Source organism: Ptychodera flava, chromosome 14, assembly GCF_041260155.1.
Source record: "Ptychodera flava strain L36383 chromosome 14, AS_Pfla_20210202, whole genome shotgun sequence".
NCBI classification, from domain to species: Eukaryota; Metazoa; Hemichordata; class Enteropneusta; family Ptychoderidae; genus Ptychodera; species Ptychodera flava.
This window is the reverse complement of record NC_091941.1, coordinates 24675027-24686242: the sequence shown is the minus strand read 5'-3', so window position 1 is coordinate 24686242 and position 11216 is coordinate 24675027.

The window sequence follows — 11216 nt, the reverse complement described above, 5'->3', positions numbered from 1 at the left end:
GTATCCGACAGAATCCATTGACCACCAGAATCCACTGGCATACATAATGTATATTGTAGTATTCTGGTGGATTCTTGAAGTATCCAGAACAATATACAGAAGAATCCTCAATGGATTTTTCACTTTTGGCACAGTGTACCGGTTAGATAAGTAGCCCCTAATTGACTAATCTGTTGACACCAGTTAGTGTTTGACAAGCCTGCAGCTACTGTTCCCAGGCCCTGGGACGGCTAACCAACCAGATCAACACAAACCAAACCCATGGTAAAATAGTAAAGTAAACAAATTGTGTCACAGATCATGAGTTTGGTTCTATTACCCTCTCACCGTCCCCTCTAAAGATGCCCAAATTAACGCAATTCAACTATAGACAGTAGAGGGAGGCCACTCTACTGTTTATGATAACAAATCGCGGTTTAGTAGTTGTTAGAAACATCTATCATGTGATAAAGAGTTCAGGAGCCATCGAAGTCGTGGCCATTTCATAGCTAGTTTCGTTTGTCGGACCACGCGGATGTTCACTTTCCTGTCTCAAGGCTGAAATTTATGCATGTGCGTCACTGGACAAACGTATTCACTTTATTGCCAAATTGGGCGTTAAAAACCCAGCGTACTCAGTTTGTACTGACCCAATATTACTGTTGAACGCTACATGATTGTATCACAAAATACGATTAAAATTTAAAATCGTCGAAGTAAATAGGAAAATAACGCCACCGATATGAAATAGAGAGGTCAATCACGAAATTTTACAAGAGACATCTTTAATATGTGCATGGCGGTAGAAGAGACTGCTTCAAAGGATGGTCACCCATTAATTAGAGTATTATTTGAGGTCCCGACATCGACTAATTCTTCATCAGGTATTTCTATGCCGTAAATCACAAATTAAAACATATTGAATATGGGAATCATGTAAAAAATCAACAAGGTCGCAGTTACAAGCAAGCTACCTGTGAAAGGTCGCGATCGACTACTATCGACGGACGAAGCGTGTCGCCCTTGAACAGAAATAATTATATTACTTTTGTGAAAGGCATGTAAAAAATTAAGAGAAAATAGCTTCAGGTCATAAGGACCTGCACCAAGCCAAAGCTTCAGGTCCTTACAGAAAACTGCCGGTCCTCAATAAATGCAGTTGTTAACGACCATTAAAGTCAACTTCTCCACCGATACTATGCTTTTGAATGTTGTAATATTAAATATTTCATATCCTTTTATCAATAGAGTCAGTAAGTATTCACTCCAAAGGACTATTTTTCACATAGATTGCAGAATAGTGAAAATGAATGATCATGAAATATTCATCTACATGATCAGGAATCTGAAAAAGATCACAGCCCTCATCTTCCTCAAGGTCACGCGCACACATTTATCAATGTTTTCCGTGACCGGGGGGGGGGGGGGACAACGGGACTAACAGGAGAATTTGACATTTTTCCTAGCCATGTCAAATCCCCTACTCTCGGACTATAAAAGATGTCAAACACCCAGGGGCCGGGGAAACACCATGACGGTACAGGCTCATGCACTGGCTACATGTGGCTGATGATAGCGAGAAATTTTTTCTATCGTAACTTTCTATGGGGAATGGTGTTCTCTACATTGCTGTGTACAATAGCGCTGTTCACGGTTACACGTTTGTTCCTAAATATAGCTGTACGCGCGCGACATCGGACACAAAGCTTGAAATGCGGACAAATTTTATCAATGTTGCACACATGGCCGTTTTTGCAGGTTGTACTCTGAGTCCTGAATATGCCTTTTATTATTCATTGTTACACTTGCAGTCGCCTACTAAGATTTGTTTTCGTCTATTTTGCATGCGCAATTTCAATTTCTAAAAAATGCGGACAAATATTAATTTTTGCATATTAATAAGAACAGTGCACGTGACGTAAAGTTATTAAAATGACTCTGGAAAGTTTGACAGACCTCGATACTGCTGAAAACTATCGACACAATCAGTTAATGATACCGTAAAATCTTAAAAGACGTAATTTTTGCGACATTTAGGCCTACAGTCCATGATGACGATGAGTTTTGCCTGCCTGTCGTAAAACGGTATACATCGAAACAATTTGAAGCCCTACTCTCGGCCTCTGAGACTGTCTGAGAGTATACACGACAGACAGTGCAACTCGACAAAACTGTTAATGATAAGGTCGCTCTGTTTTATAAAATGCACACTTGTTATCACGATATGTCGTGGTAAGAGTCGCCCTTGTGAAGTTTGTTTAAAGACCAACGAGCAAGCAAGATGTTCTAGCGGTCCACAAACAAACGCAGCGAAACTTGAAGTTGACTGTCGACTGCAGGTAGTGCAATTGGGCTGTCGTGTAACATCTAGTCCTTGTTCAAAACTTGAGGTAAACAAATACCTCCATGTTCAAAACCAATATGTTTAGTCAACAGCACTGTTCTCGTAGTAGGTTTTTGTCTTAAACTCTTCTGTGAACCGTTTATGTTTTTAACGCTTCAATGAAAAATCAAAGCAAAGAAAATAGAGTCAGTTTGATAAAACGAAGGGCTGTATTATGTACATTTGTGTACATGTAAATTCCGAACACTTAAAGTGTGGAACTAGTGGAGTAGTACTGGGTGTTGTTATCATATGACACAGATATGCTAACATTACCAGGGTTACACTCTCTAGACGAGTATTATTATAATATTGTGTCACATTGTTGCACCAAAATCAATCCATTCCATCATTGCTAGAATCTGCATGCACGGACGTAACTGATCTAAATGTAATCAGTTGCACCGTGCTATGCGCGTCGATCGGAAGGGTTAGACTTTTTTAAATGTAAAAAGTCGCAAGACAAAAAAATTGCTATGTTGCGACATTGTCAACTCCCACCACCCCCGGTCTGGTGTACCATAGAGATCAAATTCCCCACTACCAGGACACGAAGTGCGATCAATATCCCTGTTGCCCCGCACTCCACGGTGGAATACATTGATAGGTGCATGACATTCAAGTCTGAATCGCATGATTCAGAGTCAGTCATTATCTGCATCTGTTACAGGTCTTGACGGAGAAATTTTCATCATTTATTCCAAATTTCAGTCGGTCATAAGGACCGACATGTTGCCAAAAACCTTCGGCCCGGCGAGAAATCTGTCGGTCTCGGACCGTCGGACCGACGTTAATTTCGCACACTGCTTATAACTGAATGCGTCATTCTGAAATCGTGAGGTTCGAGTCTTGTACAAGTAAAGAAATACGTGAACTTCAGTCAAACAGTTGAATATCGCGTTTTCTGATATGTTGAATCGAGCATTCGTCGTTCTTCGGTGGCGACTGGCCGTTGAACTACTATAATAACGATGATAGACAACCCAGCAGCACGCTGTTTGTCCGCGTGATTGAGTTTATAAACAGGAAAAAGCAGTTGGTGATTCGAAAAAAGCACTTTCGTGGTTGTTTAAGTTTTTTCAAGTTCATGGAAATAATTCTATTATTTTCTATTTTGGTTTCTTTAAATTTATTGCATAAGTGTATAATTACCTTATTCAATCTCAATCGTTTTCAAGCTATACTGACATGAATTTGTGCTGTGAAATATCGCATACTTTTCAATCGAGATTTACTTCGACCCTGGACTTCGACTCATTTCATAAGCAGTCCGTCAATGACAAATTATGTCTGCTCTATATATCTGTTCGTGATAGAGGGACCGTGGTCTGCTCTATAAGAGCGCCGGTACAGATTGAAAAACAAATGCTAGGTCAACATTGTGTTTACATTGTAAATCACAGCATCATTCTAATGTAATATAGCAAAACTTTACGTGCGTTACCCGTATCACGTTCCCTCTTTACCCGCATAGAATTTACATAACGATAAGCTTTTCCAAACCGGGCAGAGCAGACACCGGTGCGATATTTTGTCGCTTTAAAAGTTCGAACTATTGGCATATTATTTCTAATTTCTACTGAGAGGCATGTTGCTCGCTCAACTGTCGAAACAAAAAGACGTCGCAACCATGCTCACAAAAAAAGGCAGAAAACTTTTGGTGACGTACAGGAACGTAATGTTCATTGCATGCTTCAAACCGTACAGTATAAAGCGGGAACAGTTTTGATTGCCAGACTTCACTGGGCAAAATTATGCAGACATAAAAGTCATCTGACTTTTTTATCGTCAGTCGCAATTAGTTCGGAGCGGGATCGATTTTGAATGTCGGACTTCATTAGGTGCAGACGAACATGTAAAGTGTTATCGGAAAAAGACGTAATTTTTGGATTTTCGGAGTAGGCCTAGTTTGATTGAGACGGGGTCAGTTTGAATGTCAGACTATACTTTGCATAGAGACCACGTAGATTCGAGAAAAAACGCAAAAAACCTGTTTTGTTACTTCGACGCGACGGTATTTGATAATTACTAAACGTGCATTAACCTAAACGCAGGCATATTTTATTACCTAGTGATAATGTCGATCGGGAATGACAATTGTTCAAAGAAAAGTTCCGAGAAAAATAAAATAAATAAATAAAATAAATCACGGAAAAGTACCGATTTTTGGAGCCTTCGTTTCGGCACGTCGCCAGAGCTAATGGCTTTACCAGGCAAAAAAAATGACGATGAGTCATTACTGAGATCGGACGTGTCCTAATTCATAATATAAGCTTGCCTACGTTCCCCAGATACATCGGACTAATGTTTATTGTTCACAAGTTGTGAGAAGTAATCTAATAAATGACTAGAACCGTCAAGCACCGCAAAGCGGCTAGTTCATCCTCCAACCACAACTATCGGTATTTTCGAGGTATAGCCTAAACTTACTTGTATAATTAGGGTTATCATACGAAGTTTGGAGGGTACCGACTGATGTTTCCGTATTTTGGCAAGCAGCGCAGCAACTTTATCGTGCCTTCAACAAACAGGTTTTTGAATTGCTCTGACCTCCGGTCAGAGGGTGGAGATTCCAAACCAAAGCAAGGTCATTCGAACGTAATGTAAAACAATCGACGAATACCCTGGCAACGTTTGCCGATAGGGTCCGAGGAGCGGTCGGCATATTTTTTCGCGACAATCCGGGGGAGTTCAAAAGAGTTCGTGGGGGATGTCGCCCGATCGACTGTCAAATGTATGACATCGCAACCATTTCCAAAATAAAACGACACTGAAACCCTTGGTGAGGTACGTGAACGTAATCTTTATTCACTGTGATTACGTTCAGATGCTATGATGAAGGTGCATAAGCTTACAACGCGAACTTTACCGAGTTTGACCATGGTTGACCGATGTGTAAAACACAATCACTGCATCAGAAAAAGATGTTCGTTTTTTTTTCGGCTCCAATTAGTCCGGAGTAGGTACAATTTTGGATGTCGGACTTGAGCAGATATGCTAAATATATTCAGAAACGGACATAATAATTTGGTCTTCTGCATCATAGGTTGGGATTCTGGGAACAGTTTTTGAATGTCAGACATTGTATTGACCGACATAATATACCAGAAAAAGTCGTGGTTTTTGGTAGTTTTTTCGACCCTAATTTCATTCAAAGCAGGATCGAAGAATTTTGAGTGTGGAACTTTGTTGCATGTCGACTCACATGTAAAATGTTAACAGAATTGGACGTATTTTGGGGTTTGAGGTCGTAATATTAAGTTGGATGGAGAACAGTTGTCTCTTATCGGGTATGGATAAGCTTAGACGTGAAACATACCGGTAAAACAGGTAGTTTTTGGCCGCAATGCGTTTTGAGCGGAGACACTTCCGTATGTCGAAAACTGACTTATTGGACTAGGCTTCAACCACCGACGTCCCTCCTGGGTGGAGGACGGTGCTTCAACAAACATTATTGTTACGGTTTATTGTTGACAGGTGGGAGTGATCATGGGTTTTGGAGAAGCCCAACAACGTCACTATGTAAATTACGCAACGCTGTGTCATTCAAGGGAATTATGCAAATAGGAATGCAAATGTGTCCACAATGTTTACAAAAGCTCCCCGATTTGACCGGGATAGCCACGTGCATATGTTTTGAATTTTAAAAATCGTGTATTACACGGAAACCATTACTTATTATGAATGAGCGACACAGCTCAATGATGGGCTTGATTTCAAGGCGTATTCTCTGAGAATTTTGAAAATTTGACAGAAAAATGACCAATTTGGTATTTATCTACCTTAAGACATAAGATAAACGATGGCACGCGAACTGGCCCACAATGTTCATTTTTGTTAAAATCTAACACATTTCCGAGTATGTTATGGTTTCAAACTTATCGTCCACTCAAAGGCTATATATTACACGGATTCAAAATTTATCATAAAACAAAAAATGACCAAAATCACTCAAGGAAGGTGGGTGTACCCCTTAAAACTACTTTGTGCCCTTATCAGTTAGGATTCCTATCCAAATTTCTACGAGGTGAAAATCGCATTGCGGAGACGGCTAATGTCACAATTATTTCAAATTTCATGAAAAAAGTACGTTTCCGCCAGAAAATGAACCGTCTACCTGGCAGTTTGTGTATTCACATAAATTAGTGTGATGGCAGGTTAGCCTATGACGTCGGACTGTCAAGTACGGTGTCTTTCAGTTGCCGGGAGGTGCTAACTGATCCTCGTTAATTGGGATTAGCTGATAAACAAAGGCTTGTTCCAGATCGATTATTCTCTTTTGTTCACTCGCCAGTTCCTTTCCATGATGGGTAGACTGGGAAACTACTCAGAGATTCGTAAATGTAGCGATTTTGTCGGGTGGTAATACGTGTTTTAACAAACGACCCGGCACTTCTTTACAGTGTAAATGTTTTGCCTGTTTAGATTAGCCAAGATACGAAGCCTCCTACTGATTCCGGCAGTACGTATGCAGTGTTCACTCAAAGGGGTTTGTTAGCGTATCGAGCCCGATACCGTTTTCATGTGCCGATATCTGATTAATCAACTCGACAACATATCCGATAGCCAAAAAATCTCCACTTACTCAAGTTTTCACGTCCGTCGTTGTTTCTTTATCCGCACGTCAGTGTCTTTTGTACTGAACAATGTAATATCGTATCGCGCAGTTACCTCCATGATCATATTTTAATTTTTCAGTCAGTGTTCGCATTTTCAAAGTTGCTCTACTTGAACGATTGACACAGTGACAATGCCATTTCCAAAATGTGAATGAGAGATCGACCAATGCAAAATAGATTACTCGGAGCAAAGCCAGCGCGAAAAGAACTGACAACGTCCGGTGCGGCAAGCTTATGATTAGCTGACCACAAGTAAATTGACAGTTATGGTACTTATTAAATTTGACCGCAGTTTGGGCTGTTTCACCTTTTGTGAATTGAAATATCTTCCGATGCCGTCATTGATGCAAGCGACGATGACGATGTCACGATCCCCATCCGATTTCCCCCGACGGTTGAATCGTGTCTATCCGAGTATGAATGATACCCTGTAGCTATGGGTAACCGACCATTGCCGAACAATGCGAAGATCAACCGAGTAACGTTCCCGGAATGGCAAGGCTTGGTTATCACGGGTAAATGAAAAAGCTGGCGTTGAAAACGTTGTTTTCGTGCAGCTTTGTCGGACTAGGTCAGGTTCGTAGGCAAGCCATAGGGTTTGAGCAAAGGCATTTTGCGGTTTTTTTTCATAATTTGAGTCATGACGTCGCCATTGTTGCAAAATTTCAACACGATCTTGTAGTAGCTCATCCCACAATTACGTTGTCACACGTGCCCTTGAAGAAGCAGGAATCAGCAAGTCGAAAGAAACAATTGCAAGTTCTGCAGTTTAAGACTATATCTCGGGCGACTGAATGGCTATGTCGCTTTCGGTAAAGTTAATGGCACCGACCTTGGCAAAATGCAACTATATTCTATAGGACTACCAAAACAAAATAAAGAATCGGCAGTTCCGATTGCAAATATGTCTGCATGCTCCACCTCCTATGTTTATCTGAAACCGAGTAAATGGCCATTACAGGGCAATCACCTCCTCCAAAAAGAGAACTACCGTAAACGCATGTCTTCATGCTTATCCGATTCATTTCCCAATCATAACGTCAACCCAAACTTTGATGAATAGTCGCAAATTTGAAACAGGGATTTGTAAAAAACTCCACGTTTACAAAAGACTGAACACAATTTTACAAAGTGTTGTGAATTACGAAATAAAGTTGCATTTAGATAATTTAAATGGGTTGCTTCGGTTAGGTGTGTCGCTTTTATCTTGTTTGCTGTGCAATCAATGTTTTAATATTGACAGCACAAGTAGGGAGAGAAATTTGGCGTCAGTTTTTCGAAAATTTTACATCCGAGCGAAAAATGCCTTTGATACGAAGCAACCGGATTGCTTCGGTTTAGAGATGTGTTGCGCTCATCCTTGTTTGTTGTGTAATCAATGTGTTTTTTGTTGACAGAATTAGTAAAGAGATAAATTTGCGTCAGTCCCTGCAGTTTGGTTCATGAGATTTTGTGCTGCGGACCAGTCTATATAACCTAACTCATGCACATTTGTTGCGTACCTGGCATTTTCCAGCATTTAAAATTGGATCTGTGGTGTGATCATCTGAAAGTTTTGTATTTTGTGCGTGCCAGCACTTGATAGCTAAGGCTAATCAGACACACATTTAATCACCTTCGACAGATCAAGCTGATGAGGCTGCGCACGTGTGGACAACGAACCATGTGGCCATGCTGTAAATTACGCTTGTCACTGATACTTGTCTTCGCATCGAAGCATAGACCCTCTAAAACATGTCTATGATCGAAGTAAATAATCACTCACATGATCCATGAGTGACAGCTTTTTATTTGCCCCTTTGCATCAAAGCTGAACCGCGTCACGGCATTCCTTGCATAAATGCATATGAAATAAGCTGGTTACCAGTTGCCTCCTGGTAGCGTTGCTTGCTTTTTTGCTTTTTCACATTGATCCTGTTAGTCTGAAGTGATAAGCCGATTACATTTGTGGTCACAAAGCTTTCCCCCAGATTGAGCGCTCTATATAAGACTGCGCTCGATTCCCGATAGTTTCGAAACCAACGTTTGATATGCAGTGTAAGATTTCTTTTACAGACTGCCTGACTGACAAACATTAAATGTTGTAATTTATGAAACGTGTGTGTTTCACGGCATATAGCCGTTCCGTTGGTTGAAGGATACTCGAAACGTAGGCCTACACACTGTCCCTCCACAAACTGGCCTACATCATGGATGTAAAAAATAGACATCCATGCCTAGATAAGCTCACTCTATTAGCGAATAGCCTATAGGCTACAGTAGAAGTCAGGTCTCGCTGCCACTCTCTACATTAATGCAGCGTGGAGGTAGCATGGAGGTAGCATACCTCCATTGATAATGCAATCATGAACTATGTCCTGTAAATCCCAGAAAAAATCACACGCGCAGATACGGATACCTAGCTTATGTTACACAACTGGTAAATGACGTTATGCTAGCAAGTACTGCGGTTTTACAAATACAAAGTTTCGGCAGAATTTTGAGGTTGTGAACGGGTTACGAGTATTTGATTCAACGTTACCGACGTGGCCCTAACCGATGTATAAGTTGGGCTTAACCATGCCGGTTAAAGGACATTTAAGCCATGTCGTATACGTCGGCCTACAAAGCGGATAAGCTGACGGTTAAGTAACGTATCGGTAAGTAAACAACCGACGGTTCTCTTCCGGTCCAGTCGGATCAGCCATTGAACCGGTGACGAACCGCTGACAAACCGTTGCTAAACCGGAAGTGTAAACGGCTATTTTCATACAGTGATATATATAATATATATATATTGTATATATATTGTATATACTATGTATATTATGTATATATTATGTATATATATTATTTCACTTTTGTGCGTGTTCTCTCTCTCTCTCTCTCTCTCTCTCTCTCTCTCTCTCTCTCTCTCTCTCTCTCTCTCTCTCTCTCTCTCTCTCTCTCTCTCTCTCTCTCTCTCTCTCTCTCTCTCTCTCTCTCTCTCTCAGATTGCCCTGAAAGGACACTCGCCATCAAGTACAAGGTCTGTCTCTTGTCACTTGTGAGTACTGCAGTCTGCACAACGTAAAGGCTGAGTTGACACGCTAGATACTGTGTATCTCAACACGATTAGGTAGTAGAACAAGAAAGCTGCTGGCCCTTTAACTCCTTAGAAATGAAAATCACACTCGGCCATAATTGATATAATACCCACAAGAGCAGTGACTGGTATCACTTGAATGCGAGAGTCTTCAGTTTAACAGCAATCAGTGAACGGAATAGACCATTATAAACCTCATTCGGTCGTTAACAATTTGACGGGTGCCTGGTGTCATTTATTACTTGTAAAAAGTCTATTATTAAATAAAGAAATTTATATCAGCAAAACGGATGCCCGCAACATTCAGCTATTTAATGAGTTTGAGAATTAGATATAGTTACCAGCCTGCGCATGCCTGCTAATTACGACAGTTAGCCATCGTACAGCCGAACGCTTCGAAGCTTTTTAAATTATTGTTAATCAACAGTAGTTACGTTATTGCAGATTTTGAATGGGAATAAAAAAAGGGAACTCAAATGAAATTGTGGGATCTTTTAATTCTGTGATAATATTGCACGTTGAACACACAGATACAGGGTGTCTACGGGCAAATGTTGGCTCGGGCAACTCAAAGAGGTTCCCTAGTTGTGCGTGGCTTGCTGATCCACGGTTTGGATCGAGCATATTCAAACAGCAACGGAGGAGTCACCTGTACATGGAGGAATGATATTCGTGTGAAAGACCACTGAATCTCGATCATGACCACGTAAAGGCGCGAATCCAATGTACTAACAAGTCAAGCAGAGCCAATCAGTCGGTTTTTTTGATAGCGGCAAAATGTGCAGTACATCAATAGGCGGCTTCGGAATACTTTTCAAATTGCTGATTTTATTATTTCAGGGGAACCACAGATCTCCACTGAATGTGATAAAGACAAAGTAATATCCGTCGCTCGTTTATTTACTGACATGTAGTTGATGCATTTCATGGAACTCAACAGCAAGTTCAGCGACGATGAGTTTCGTATATTGAAGTGTAATTTTATTTCACTTTTATTTTTAGTTTACTCATTAATTAATGTCACCACAGAGTGGACCGATACCACCACCACCCCCCACCTCCACTACCAGCAAGATTTCGACCTTGTCCTTTGTCCGACCACAAAAGTACACGAACGAGGGTCTGGCTTCACATGCATTTAAACACATTGTCTCCTGTATCTAATGTACCA